General features: G+C 35.7%; 1 long non-coding RNA gene across 7 annotated transcripts in view; it reads left to right on the top strand.

Moving 5' to 3' along the window:
- Positions 1–14,567, top strand: part of LOC309621673 — a 301,426-nt gene that overhangs the window by 53,539 nt on the left and 233,320 nt on the right. For 4 of the 7 annotated variants that reach the window (XR_014240144.1, XR_014240147.1, XR_014240148.1 and 1 more), the window contains one exon: positions 2,659–2,721. The exons of 2 other annotated variants lie outside the window; for them this stretch is intronic. This is a non-coding gene — a long non-coding RNA (uncharacterized lncRNA). Of the gene's footprint in view, positions 1–2,658; positions 2,722–12,257; positions 12,409–14,567 lie in introns of all 7 variants that reach the window. One more of the 7 variants, XR_014240150.1, reaches the window with a different exon arrangement.

The raw sequence follows: 14,567 nt of genomic DNA, 5'->3' as shown, positions 1-14,567 counted from the left end.
TTGTAAATCTAGAAATGGCTTCCAGAAAACCACAAAACTGCCTCTCTAGGGATTTAGGAACACAACTGGAACCAAGGAATTCAAGTACACACTATTAAAACTGGCCTCAAAGTGTTACCGAACTCAGGAGGTTTGGCTCCTTACCACTCATAAGCCAATAATTCAAGAGGCAAGTCTCAATAGAAAGGAAAGCTGCTTTAGTTAGGAAATCCAGCAATCTGGGGAGATGTTGGACTTGTGTCTAGGGACCAACTCCAAAGATTCTGCTCAACCATGACAATTCTTAAAGGAAAAAATGGGGGGAAGAATCTCAGTGAATTATCCAGGCAGGAGGTTGGGTTCTGCAGCAATCTCCATTGCATGCAGACTGGTTGACTCTCTCTTCAGATGTTATCTTGCCCTCATGATCTGCCTGCAGGATTGCTTAGGGGGCTGTTGGGGGTAGAGAGCTAATTATTCTTTACTTAATTCTTCATTCTTACTTTTTATCTAGGAAAAGAATCAACAGGTTAGACAAGGCATGGTGTGCATTCAGGAGAGCATAAATCAGGAGTTAGGTTAAATTGCCCAGTGATCTCATTCCTATAATTAGGTTATTTTAAGGTTAGAGGGGAACAGAAGTGGGCAAACAGGAAAGGGGCAAAAGATCTGCTTTCAAAAGGATCAGGAAATGACTGAGAAATGCACTGCATTGCTTGTCTGATACCCTACTCAGAACTGGTTAAAATACTTTAAATCCTCATCTCTTTTTAAAATGCCTTTTAAAAAAAATCTTTAGCCTAATTAAATTTCTGATTGCTTCAATTTTCTTGATTCTTTGAGTACAGATAGACAGGTATTATGATTTTGTTTGGTTTTGTCTGGGTGGACATGGCGTTGTAACAAAACAGCTTCAACCGAGGAGGTCAACGGAAGACCCTCACCAGCAATCGGTTCCAAGATAGTAAGCAAAGAATTGCAAACTACCATGTTAAGCTTAAGCCCAAAGCAAAGTTTATCGAAGCAGAGGTACACTCTCAGAGCGGGAGAGAGAGAAAGAGAGCGGGCTATGTCAGCGAAGTGAAGCAAGCCCAAAGCAAAGTTTATCAAAGCAGAGGTACACTCTCAGAGAGGGAGAGAGAGAAAGAGAGCGGGCTATGTCAGCGAAGTGAAGCAAGCCCAAAGCAAAGTTTATCGAAGCAGAGGTACACTCTCAGAGCGGGAGAGAGAGAAAGAGAGCGGGCTATGTCAGCGAAGTGAAGCAAGCCCAAAGCAAAGTTTATCGAAGCAGAGGTACACTCTCAGAGCGGGAGAGAGAGAAAGAGAGCGGGCTATGTCAGCGAAGTGAGGCAAGCCCAAAGCAAAGTTTATCAAAGCAGAGGTACACTCTCAGAGAGAGAGAGAGAGCGCGGGCTGTTTCTGCGAATTGAAAGCAGCATTCCCGTACAGGCTTAAGGGCACCTTTAAGGAGCATTTTGCAGGGAGGAGGGGTTGAGTGACAAGGGATCATTATTTGATTGACAGTCGCGAGCTATGTAACAAGTTTACTGCTGCGCATGCTCTCACCCTTGAATCGCTAAGAAACGCCCACTCGGGGGCAAAACCACATGTAGATTTTATTATAATTATGATATAATGAGTTTGGGTTTACTATAGGTTATACGCCTGTCTGGTCTGGGCATGCGCAGCCCGGGGATGTCCCCTCATGTTACTGTGCTCACTCTTTATCAGGATAAACTGCCCACCACACAACCATAGTTTCGCCCATTCTGGGTGTGGTCAAGGGAGAGTTCCCAGATGGCTGGGTGTGAATCGATTTCTTCTTGTCTTTCTCGCCACTGTCTCCTCTTTGCTGCTAATGACTACCAACCAGTTTAATTATTGTCATTAATTGTGTACATATCTTTCTCAATATATCACCATTTTTCCCATTGACAATTGCATTAGTCATCAATTGTTAGGCTCCACCTTTCAAATGTTCATTTTGCAATTATATTTATTGGGCATGTTAAATATTGTGCATTTGTAAAACACATTTCCCATATTGAAATAAAGTAGGTTTGGCTCAGAACACCTTCGTTTTGTTTATTATGCTGACATTTTGAATCTGTAACTAGGTTTAATTTTAGCTTTATAATACTCCTTCTCAGGTTCACTGTCATTCATTCTATAGATGAATGTCTTAGTTGGAATATTTGTATGAGACATATTCAGATGGAAGTTTAAACATGAGACAGGTTGAGGATGGAAACTGTAAAGTATATTTTATAACAGATTAAATATGAGTATGGAGGAAACATAGAAATCCAGCAGTATAATTTATATATTTATGGATGATCCTTTCAGTTTTTCATTAATTTTGCTACAAGTAATTATACATGTTAATTCCCAAAGTTATGAAAAATAGATTTTACTTAAATACAGTGACTGTTTCACTGAATTCCCTTTTGTTGCTTTGGATTGTTTACCTGAGTGGAATCTATATTGATTGCATTTCTCGTTACTATGTTGGTAGAGACTTAGAAGGAAAAACAGATGAATTTGGGATTAAAAAAAGAAACTAAATTGCCTTTGCATAGCTGATTGTGGTGTTAAAAAGCGTTAACCTAACAAATATGTCTATCTCTGTGTCTCCGTATCCACTTTCTATTTCCCTGTTTCATTACACCTTCAACCCAGAAAAGAGGCAAAGTCCACCTAAGTGAGGAGATTCCTGACCCTGATTGGATCATGTTTATCAAGGTACAGTTCTCTGTGTTGAAAAGTCAAGGGCTTTCTTTTGTCCCTTCGAATTTATGCTTCTTAAGCAATGATATAAAATATAAGGCTATTCCTGGATCTATATGGTAAATTAGTATTCTTGCTTACTTCCTTTTTTTTTCTTCTACAAGATATTACGTACTTTGATATTCTATTCACTTTGGGTTCGTGACCAACTGAAAATTAGAGAGTATTAGAAATTAGGAATATGTCAACTCTTAGAGGAAAACATAGGCAGAAACTCTCTGGCATAAACTGTAGCAAGATCTTTTTTGGTCTACCTCCCAGAGTAATAAAAATAAAAACAAACAAAAAAAACAAACAAGACATAATAAAACTTAAAAGCCTTTGCACAACAAAGGGAACCATAAACAAACAAAAAGACAGCCCACAGAATGGGAGAAAATATTTGCAAATGAAGCAACTGACAAGGAATTAATCTTCAAAACATACAAACAGCTCATGCAGCTCAATATCAAAAAAACAAACAACACAATCAAAAAATGGGTGGAAGATCTAAATAGATGTTTCTCCAAAGAAGACATACAGATGGCCAAGAGGCACATGAAAAGATGCTCAACATCACTAATTATTAGAAAAATTCAAATCAAAACTACAGTGAGGTATCACCTCACACCAGTCAGAATGGCCATCATCAGAAAGTCTGCAAACAATAAATGCTAGAGAGGGTGTGGAGAAAAGGGAACCCTCCTACACTGCTGGTGGGAATGTAAATCGGTATAGCCACTACGGAGAACAGTATGGAGGTTCCTTAGAAAACTAAAAATAGAGCTACCATATGATCCATCAGTCCCACCCCTGGGCATATATCTGGAGAAAACCATAATTCGAAAAGATACATGCACCCCAATGTTCATTGCAGCACTATTTACAATAGCCAGGACATGGAAGCAACCTAATGTCCATCAACAGAGGAATGGATAAAGAAGAGGTGGGACATATATACAATGGAATATTACTCAACCATAAAAAAGAACAAAATAATGCCATTTGCAGCAACATGGATGGACCTAGAGACTGTCACACTGAGTGAAGTAAGTCGGACAGAGAAAGACAAATATCATATGATATTGCTTACATGTGGAATTTAAAAAAAAATGGTACAAATGAACTTATTTACAAAACTGAAATAGAGTCACAGGTATAGAAAACAAACTTATGGTTACCAAGGGGGAAAAGGGGGGAGGGATAAATTGGGAGATTGGGATTGACATATACACTCTACTGTATTTAAAATAAATAACTAATAAGAACCTACTGTATAGCACAGGGAACTCTACTCAATACTCTGTAATGACCTGTATGGAAAAAGAATCTTAAAAAAGAGTGGATATATGTATATGTATAACTGATTCACTTTGCTGTACAGTAGAAACTAACACAACATTGTAAATCAACTTTACTCCAATAAAAATTAATTTAAAAAAAAGGAATATGTCAAGGTCTTGGCTGAAATTTTTGCAGAGCTTAGCACTGACACCTGCAGAAAGATATGAGATATATACCTTCTAGATAATAATTCAATATTTCATGTTCCTTCAAGCATCTTACAGAAGAACAGGTGATAGTTCAGGAAGAATTCCTGTATTTCTTATCATTTTTGTCAAATTCATATTGAAACCCTATCCTTATCAAATATATCTGTACTGTCAGAGCAGAAAAACGAATATGTGACAGGACAAGAATCTGGAGATTCGAGTATCATTTTGGTATAAATAGCTCTAGAATTGGTAAAATACTTTCCCTAATAATTGGAAATTTCCATTATGCCACAGACACTAGCAAGAAACGGGTTAACTCTTGGAGTTAGAAAAGATCACCTGGATAACAAAAGTAGAGAGCAGCTATTTTTTTTTTAAATACTGTTCTTGCACTCAGAGGATCATTTTGTCAACACACCATGCAGAAGAGGCCACTGCACTTCTTAGGAGTAGGATTCCATCATGTGGTAGATAGTTGCCACATCTTGCTTTCTCAAAATTGAAACTACGTTTTTAGCAAGTCCTCCATGTTGTAAGTCTGGTGAAATCTCTAAGGAGGGAAACTGTCTTTCTCTCCACTTGTCTTAGTTAGTTCTCAGACATGGTCCTGATGAATCATCACACCTCTCAATACTCACATCTTAGTGTAGTCCCCTCACCTATTAAATTAGTCAGGCCCTGTGATTCACTTTAAATATTTATTTATTTATGTATTTTTTTTGGCTGTGTTGGGTCTTCATTTCTGTGAGGGCTTTCTCTAGTTGCGGCAAGCGGGGGCCACTCTTCATCGCGGTGCGCGGGCCTCTCACTATCACGGCCTCTCTTATTGCGGAGCACAGGCTCCAGACGCACAGGCTCAGTAGTTGTGGCTCACGGGCCCAGTTGCTCCACGGCATGTGGGATCTTCCCAGACCAGGGCTCGAACCCGTGTCCCCTGCATTGGCAGGCAGATTCTCAACCACTGTGCCACCAGGGAAGCCCCTGTGATTCACTTTAAATGTGGCAGAGGCAACCTTGTGCCAGTTGCACAGTTTGCCTTATGAAGCCATAATAGTTTCCACTTTTCACTCCTGGAAACCCTGAGTTATTATATAAAAATTAAGAAACACTACTGGGAGAACACATGGCAAGGCCCCAGAAAGAGGCCATCTGGACACAGCAAAGCTGCACTGAGACTGGGACTCAGGAATTCAGTGTCTTACTGAGCCCCAAAACCAGCCTTCCCCAGCAACACAAGATACATACACGAAGCCATCTTGGAGCAACCATCTGACCTTAGTTACATAAGAGACTCCAAACAGAAGGGCATAAGGACACCCAGTTGGGCCCCAGTCAAACAACAGAATTATAAGGAATAATGTAATTATGGTTTTTATTAAGCCACTAAGTTCTAGAAAAGTAGGTAACACAATAATAGATCACCAAAAAACTACAGGCTGGCAACTAAGGCCTAGGTACATGACCAATCTTGGCCAGTTGTTTGCTGTCACTGGGAGAAACCTGTCCTTGTTTAACTGGGTTAATTGAAAGTGACAGCACTGAAAATTCAATTCATATTTAGGTATGGGACTTCAGTATCCCACAAAAAACACTGGCAAAGGAAATATTTTTATTATTACTTGGAGACACCTGGAATGTTGTAACATGCAGTGCAGTGAAAGCAGGTTTTTGCAGGAAGCTTTTTTTATTTTCACTTAAAGGACGGTAGAAATGCAAGAGCTTTGTGGGTATACTGGCTACTTCATTAAGTGAATTAACAAACAAACCTGAAAGCACAAAGTTTTCCCACCAAGAGAATTATAGTATTTAGATAAAAATACTGGGAGTGGGGATCTGGAAAATGTGTGGTACTAGATACCATATTAACAGATCCTGAGGGTGGTCCACTAAAAAGTAAAGAACATGAATATACATGAAAAAACTTATTTAAATATGTACAAGCAACTAGATACAGTGTGGTAGGTCTAGCAGCTTTGAATGGTTTTAATTATTTCTTAGGCTAATTGACTAAGACCTGGCCTCAATAGCTATACATAATAAATTAAGTGGCAATGCTGGAAATTCTTTAGTACAATTTAGATGAAGAAACTGTAAGCCTTTTGGGGATTTTACTTCTTGAGTGACATTTACTTGTTATATATAGCCAATATTACTACTCAAAAGATATTTCTGCTGATAAAGTTCAGAGGCTAGAGGAGCCTAAGGAAACATGACAAGGCGATGTAATGAGGTATACTCATTGGCATCCTGGAACAGAAATAAAAAAGGATATAAATAAAAACTAGTGATATACAAATAAATTAAGGACTCTAATAATAATGATGCATCAATATTGGTTCATTAGTTGTTATAAACGTACCATAGTAATGTAAGATATTAACAATAAGGGAAACTGGGTATAGGGTATTGCAAAAAGCAAGGCTAGATTTTCTTGAAGAGAACCATACAAATATTAGATGTATATCTTCCTTTTAGCTTTCTCTCAAGGGAATTTCAGTCCATGGTAGCTTTGCACTAAAACAAAAGGATCTGACCTGGCCATAGAATTATAGGACATTATTTGTGAAGTGACGTTAATACCTGTGGACTCAATAAGTCACCTGATATATTGGTGAGAGGTGGGGTTTATAGTGGACTGATTACATAGACGGTTTTGACATGAATACGTCCCAAAGAAAGCCTAGGAAAAAAAAAGACTGCATCTTGTGCTTACTTTCTTTGTAATTGAGTTTATACTCAGAATAGTGATGCTTACCAATTGGCAAAACCACTACGTTGGATCACTGAATAAATGGGCAATGTATATTTAGATAAGCACATCCAAATAGATGACTTTAAGCTACTGGAGATCTCCCACTCCATCTTAAGAATGTATCCAAAGGCATCTCCTGCTAGGAATCAAAGTTAAAATCCTGCACTACCAAAAATAAAACAAAACAATACCTCACCACAGAAATAACAGTTACACAAGCAGTAGTGGATGAATACAAAAATATAAAAGAACATGGAAAATTTGCAGGTAAGGAAAACTAGTCCCACCTTCTAATCTCTACAAATGTTGCTCCCAAGCAGGTGAAAATTGTCAAAAATATCAATATTGATTGAAAGAATTTTTTGTAAAAAAAGTAAGAATGGTCTCAAAACAGATATAAAAGACTCCTGATTGACAACAGAAGAGGGTGAAAAATAAGCTAACAAAGTTCAAGAAATATATAGAAGAGAAGTGGAAATGATTATAGAAAATGACCCCATGTAAGAGGCAATACATAGGAAAACAGACACTGCTGAAAATAGAGTAACATAAAAACTAAAACTGAGAAACACAATATTCTATTTTTTAAAGATCAGAACTTAAAAATAATTGAGATTATAAATTGACCAGGGTCTATATGTTTATCTAAAATAGACCAGAGTCAATTTATAAGAAATTGGCATATATGATGATATATCATATATAATTATGATATATGATATCATTATTATAATAATTATAAAGCAAAATTTTTAAATCTAATATTTGGACACAGTGACTGTATTTTCAGTTGGCCAGAGCCTTGGATTATGTGGGAAGTCCCTAAAGCAGTGAGTGAGTTAACATTGAAGTAAGAAGGGACAGATCTTACTCAGGGGGAAACCACTTGAAACTGTTTGGAAGATGCACTCATGGTCCTAAATGCATGTCCTGTATCCAATATCTTAAACTCAGATTGCTCAAGATGGTAATCTCTGGATTGACAACAACTCTCTAGTAACTGTTATCATCAGACCATATTATTTGACTACAAAACAGTTGAGAAATCAATAAGTAAAACAAAACAAACATGAAAACTTTAAAAATTTAAGAATACATCAACTTTTAAAATTAATAAAAGTAATTTTAATAATTCATGAGACAATTAGATCATAATGAAGACCTGAACACCCACAGAAAATAATAATGTAATTCTAGATAACAAAATGTCTAGAATTAAGTCAAAACACATTCATGGATATTGATAGCCTTACATTCTGCATCAGACAGGGTAACAATAATAAGTTCAACATCAAATTTATAAATTAGAAAAAAAATAAACCTAAATCACTTGAAAGGGAAGATTTAAAGTTAAAAATAGCAATTAGTAAATAAAGAAAAGAACTTTTAAAATTGTGAAGTTAAAGCTACTCTAACCTGTTTTGTACAGAATAATAGACATATAGAAAAAAATACTGAAAGCACAAACAATTCATAAATGTAAAGGGAATACAATGACATTTACATCAGCAATGAACATATCAGAGAAAAATTATAAACTACTATAAACTTACAGATTTGAAAACTTATTTGAAATCATCAATTTAGACAAATTCCTAGAAAAATATTACTTACTAAAATTAGCCCAGGGCATTAGTTAAGCTTGAATATTTGGGGGAAATTTTAAAAAATTAAATCAACAATAATAACTTTTATAAAACCAAAACACTTAAGGAAGATAGTATTATGAACATATTTTATAATATAATAATTCTGGCCAATTTTTTTCTATTCTGTAAAGTGGGTAATGCAAAGCACCTGTGAACAATTCACAGAATGTAAAAAGATAAATGGTTCTATTTTTGACTTTCTGGAATAGGCAAAACTAATCTGCAGTGAAAAAAATTGGATTAGTGGTTGCCTTTGAGGAAATAGGGTCAAGGAGCCTGGGAAAGAGATTGAAGGAACTTTCCAAGGAAATGGTAATGATTTATCATGATAGAAGTTTGAATTATATAATATATGCATTTCTCAAACCTCTCATGAAGAGTATACCCAAGATTTGTACATATCTCTGTGTATAAAGTTTACCTAAAAACAGATGAAAAAACATGTAAACAAATATTGAATTCTAGTTACTTTTGTGCATGTTGAACTCTTCAGGGTTGAAATGGATTATGTCTGCAACTTCATTTGAAATGCATCAGAAAACTGAGATAGATTGACAAATGAACAGAAGTATTAGTGGACAGATAGACAGATGATAAAATTATATGTTCATTCTAGAATCAAGGAGCTACATATATAGGTGCATTATTTCACCTTCTCTGTATGGTTACAGTTTTTCATAAGAAAATATTTTAAAACTGTAATGACATATGTTTTATTTATTCGTATGGGTTTTTCCCCCCTCTCTCCCATCAGAGAAATGTATCACCTTAACTCGCTTTCTTAGGCATTAATAACATTATCTAGTTAATCTACTGGTAGATTTATCTTCTTAATTTGTAACACTTTTCCCTTCTCCTTCCTCTCTTCCATTTTGAATGAAGTTGGAAAAATAAGGCAAGATTGATAGAATAAATATAGTAAGCAGTTAACGTAAGTGTGTAAAAATCAGACAGGAAACCGTCCATAGTAGAGGTGAAAGCGCATATTTGGTCCAGGAGTTTGTGAAAAGCAAAATGAAATGAGTCCCAGTGAAACCTAGCGTGAGGCTTAGTAGACCTGGTGTTTATTTTTTCATTAGAGATTGGAAGAACACACTCCTGGGAATAGAGTGTTTTAAAGGAAGGTCCTTGTTTTCATGTTAATTAAAAATCAGAACTAACCTCAGACTGAGTAAAGAAATAGCAATTGCTTTTTTAACATGGGCAAAGCACCAGAAAGAGCTTCATGGCATTTAATTGCTATGTGTGAACTTGAAGTTAATAGTATTTCACTCTAATAATTTATCACTCTGTACTAAAAAAGCCTCATAAGCATTTATTGCCTGCTGGGCTTGGGTATCCAAATGATTCTCTGGGTCACAAATTTTGGTTATGATTTTGTGTTTTCTTTATTAACTGTAAATAAAATAATAAAACACATTTTTCTAAACATGATGGTTCAAACTTATATAAACAAGTCCTTTCCAAAATTGTAAATAAATCAATTTTGTCTACTTAAAATTTTTATTTCTTTTCATACAGAAACCTTTATTTTGCCACTGAAATTATAGAATCCATTGCAATGCATTTTCAAATAGGGATCAAAAAATAATTTAAATATATCCTTTTCTGAGAATAATGTGGCTGCATTGCAAACTTTGAAAAAAATAAAAATAAAACTTTAATATAAAAGTATTTTGTTATATCTTTTTTCAAATAATTTGTAAGAATCATATAAGTAAACTGTGTAGAGGACAAATCCAATAAATTTCCAATCTAAAACCAGAATGTTTTACAGAACTTTGATTTAATGCATGGTAGTCTACTAAATATTTTAGATTAAGAATCATATATTTTAAAAATTATTACAAAAAGTAAAGCAATCTGAAAGATTTTAAAAAATATTACAGACTCATAAAATTTTCTTTTTTTTTTTTGAAAAATAAAATTTATTATGTATTCATTATAAAAGTAATATGTGCTCATTATAGAAAAAGTTAAAACAGAGAGAAAAGTAATGATGAAAATAAAAATCAAGTATAATACTACCATCCAAAAATAACCACAGTTTACAGTTTGATGTTGGTTCTTCTATTCTTATCTTCATATTTGTAGTTACTAAATTGGTATTATACTCTATACACGTTTTTTTTCCACTTGTTCTGTGTCATTAACTGGTCTTCAGAAACTTGATATTAATAATTACAGACTATTCCATTATGTAGCTATACTATTGTTTATTTAACTACTCATTTATTATTAGATATTTATAGAGGGAGGGGTTCCCTAAGGTTTGTCTCTAAAAATAAATGACAGTCATGTTTGTTTTGGGAATCCCAAACCCCCTGGCATTCAAAGCCCTTCACAATTTAACTCCACCCTGTCTTTCCATCCTCAGCTGCCTAAGTCTCCGGTGCAGGGCAGATGTTTAGCCTGTGTGCACGGATGGAGCTGTCCTGTTTGTAAAAATACTAAAATACTTCAGCAGAGGGTTAAATTGCTAGGAAGCCATCTCTGACTGCTGTCCTGAGCAGCAAAATGCTTATACCTCTAGATTAAGGGAGGAAGGCATTGGGTGAATGAATAAAATCACTTGTAGGGTCCTGTTGTCTGTTCCAGAAACAAAACAAGAGAATTTCAAAGCAACAAACTAAAGTAGAGTCTATAAAATATATTTCAGAAACAATAACTGACTTTCAGACTAGAGGTTTATAAAATTAGACATTTTTACAGATGCCATCTTTGCTGAAGTATTAATTATAAAAATCATATGGAAAACATGTATTAAAAACTGGTTTGCCCTTATGTATAGCACTTAAAACAGTATAAACTCCTAAATTTAAGACTCCAGTTTTAAAGGCCAAGGTACTAAAATGTGACTATGCTTTGATACAGCAAAATTTGCATAAGGATAACTTTATTGAGCTTTATTGAAGAACTAATGAAATTTGAAGTTTCTATGCCCCAAAATATGATTATGTTACGAATGCTAAAATAAAAAATTATTATTATTTTAAGTAATAACATAATTGCTGTATCAATTTATACAAAATCAAAGAAAATTTAAAAATAAAAAAAATTACAAAGCCCCAGGGGCTAGGGAGAAATCTTATAATAGTGAAATAGTCTACAGATTCCAACAGTGTTCCATTCCGAGAGACAGTGCATAAAAATAGAGAATAAAAAAATTATAATACCCTACAGCATGCATGTCTCTTCAACAAAATATGCCTAAATTATTGAAATTCAATTTTTATAATACAATTTTTCCGTATGCAATGTAGGTCAAATTTTACCAGTGTGGTAACATTTTTATACCCTGATCCAAATTTAAAATTAATAAAAGATCTACAACCCAGAAGAATATGGGCTCAATATATGCACAATAGCTCACAGAGAAATATACACAATTGCCTTTTAAATGAATGAAAGTATGTTCAGATTTCTTATAAAACTGAGACTGTAAATCAAAATTACAGTGAGATATATTTTCACACTTTACAGGTTGAAAAAATCTGTAATTTTAAAACCCTTCTGTTGTGAAGAAAGAGCCAATTATTGTTGAAAATACAAAATGGTACAATTTCTATGGAAAAAAATTGTAACACCTTTGACTTTCAATTTTGGGATTTTTAGAAAACAATTCCTGAAGTAAAGATAAGTGCTCATTCTTATTTGGTGAGGACAAACCCAAGACACTGAGAATGAGGACAAAAGAGGGGAAAAATAGAGAAAGAAGGAGATCTGTTGGATGCTGGGATAGACTCTCCCTGCACAGAAGAGCAAGGTATTCTAGGCTATTCAGCCAAGTAAGATGTTATCAAACAATTTGATTCATAATCTATACCTCAGATCAGTTCACAGGTGGTAGAAAAGAGAAGGGATTTATTAACCGAGTTCTTTCCTCTCTCCTAATTCTCATGGTCAAGATTCATCTTATGGACTGACAGCTTTACTGCGATTTAAAGTCTTATTGTTTGGCTCCTCTCCTTACCAGGCAGGAAGTCAGTTTCCATCTCCTTTATTGTTTCCTTTGGAAAACAAAGACTCTGGGCATTGGTTGGTCATCTGGCTGCACCTGAGAAGCAGGGTTCAGCACCAGTGGGCAAGCAGAGTCCATCAGCTGTGAAATCACCTGAGGCACAGTAGGCAGCTGAGGGTTTACTGGAGGGACCTCGGCAATCTGAAGAGGCTGATAATATGTACTGTTTGTACCACTCAGATCCGATTGTTTGTCTGCATTATAACAAGCTTCCACAGTACAACTTAGTATCACTAGTTTTTGTCAGTACAAAATATACTCAATTTTCCTAAGAGGATAGATCACAGAGTCTCTTTCAAGGTGGTTCTAAGTCACAATCCCCTGTAAAATTTAAGGATACAGAAAAACAAAAGCACAGTCCCTGCTGACTCAGCTGGTCTCAAGGTTACGTAACAGATACGTATCATCTTTCTTCCGCCAAACCGTTCTAAATATCCCTCACCTCCTGCCAACGCTGTGACTGGTTTAGTTTGCTTACCTGTTGGAGAGACTGAGGTCTTCAATCTCCAAAGTGTCTGAACTTTTTAATTCCTGCTAGTGTCTGGATTTTTATAGTGCCCAGGGACAGTTACTACTTGACTGGGAGACACAAAAAGACATCTAAGTAAATTCTCTGGATTCCAGAGTGGTCCTTCTTACCCTCATTATGTGGTAGTAACCTTAGTTTCTCGTGGTAATGAGGATTGATTGTTTTAGCAAGTAATTTTTTTTTCCTTTGCTTATCCACTATCATGAGGAACCCAAAGTAGCAGAGTACCGCACATATTCCAGATCAATGAATCACTTGCCAGTCCTCTTATGAGGTGTTGCCTCCCCTCCATGAACAGTTTTTGTAACCCAACAGACCCAAGTTCTTAAGAATGGAGAGCACAAATGCCAGACATGGAAAACTGAGTTTGACAGTGAGATAAGCTAATCATTCTTACACTCTTTGGTCTAGAAAACCATGTGTAATAGTAGTTGGAGACACAATCTAATTTATTCTTTGTTTTAGTTCAGTGCATCTATCTCATTCTATATAAAAGACTGCACATGTTTCAACTCCTTAAGATACTCTTCATCTGAGTCTTCCTCTATCTAGCCAAATGTTTCCCTATTGGTATGCATTGAAAGTTAACTCTATAGTTAGAAGTCTATTGTTACTGCTCCTTTAATATAAAATTTTGCTTTTGTTCTGAGAAAATTGTATAGCATACCATGCTGGTATTTAAGGCATTTTGTAGGACTCCAGATTTTAGTGTTGGTAAACTATATATATGTATATATATACACACACACACACACCCACACACACACACACACACATAGGCAATGGCAATAGGTAGATCAAGCTCAGTGAAACGGAGCCTGTGTGCTTGAACCCACGCAGACCCCTTGCCCACTTACCCGAAACACTCTATCTTTGGCTTGTAGAGCACGCACAGGTATAGGCAAGAAGAGAGGCTGGCTTGCTGGTTTAACCCTGCTTGGTGTGTGCAGCCTCCGCAGGGCATACTCTCTAGTGGGCTTAGACTTGAGCCATAAAGATCATCACTCATTATATACACCCTGAGAGCTCTATCCATGTATCTTTTCCCCACAACTCCTTGGTTGTAGCTAGATCACTCTTGATGAGAGGAAGTCCATATGGTTTACTCCTACCATTTGCTTCTTGGAATTTTGAGAAGTGATGTTTTGGCATCTGTTTTGTTTTGTTTTGGATGTGCCACTAGATGGCAATCTTGCATTTCTGCCATGCCATATGGTGCAGACACCTGGGGGTTTGATGATCCAAAATATCTTGTATAACAAACTGTGTGCAATATAATTACCATGGACAAGGATCTCATGCAATATCAGAAATTAGCTACAAAAATTCCAACATCACATATTATCACAAGTCTATAACTAATTCTCAGCATAGA

Source organism: Balaenoptera borealis (assembly GCF_965194805.1).
Source record: "Balaenoptera borealis genome assembly, contig: HAP1_SCAFFOLD_817, whole genome shotgun sequence".
Classification (NCBI taxonomy): Eukaryota; Metazoa; Chordata; class Mammalia; order Artiodactyla; family Balaenopteridae; genus Balaenoptera; species Balaenoptera borealis.
The sequence above is the reverse complement of the archived record's forward strand: the minus strand, read 5'-3'. Positions and strand labels throughout refer to the sequence as shown.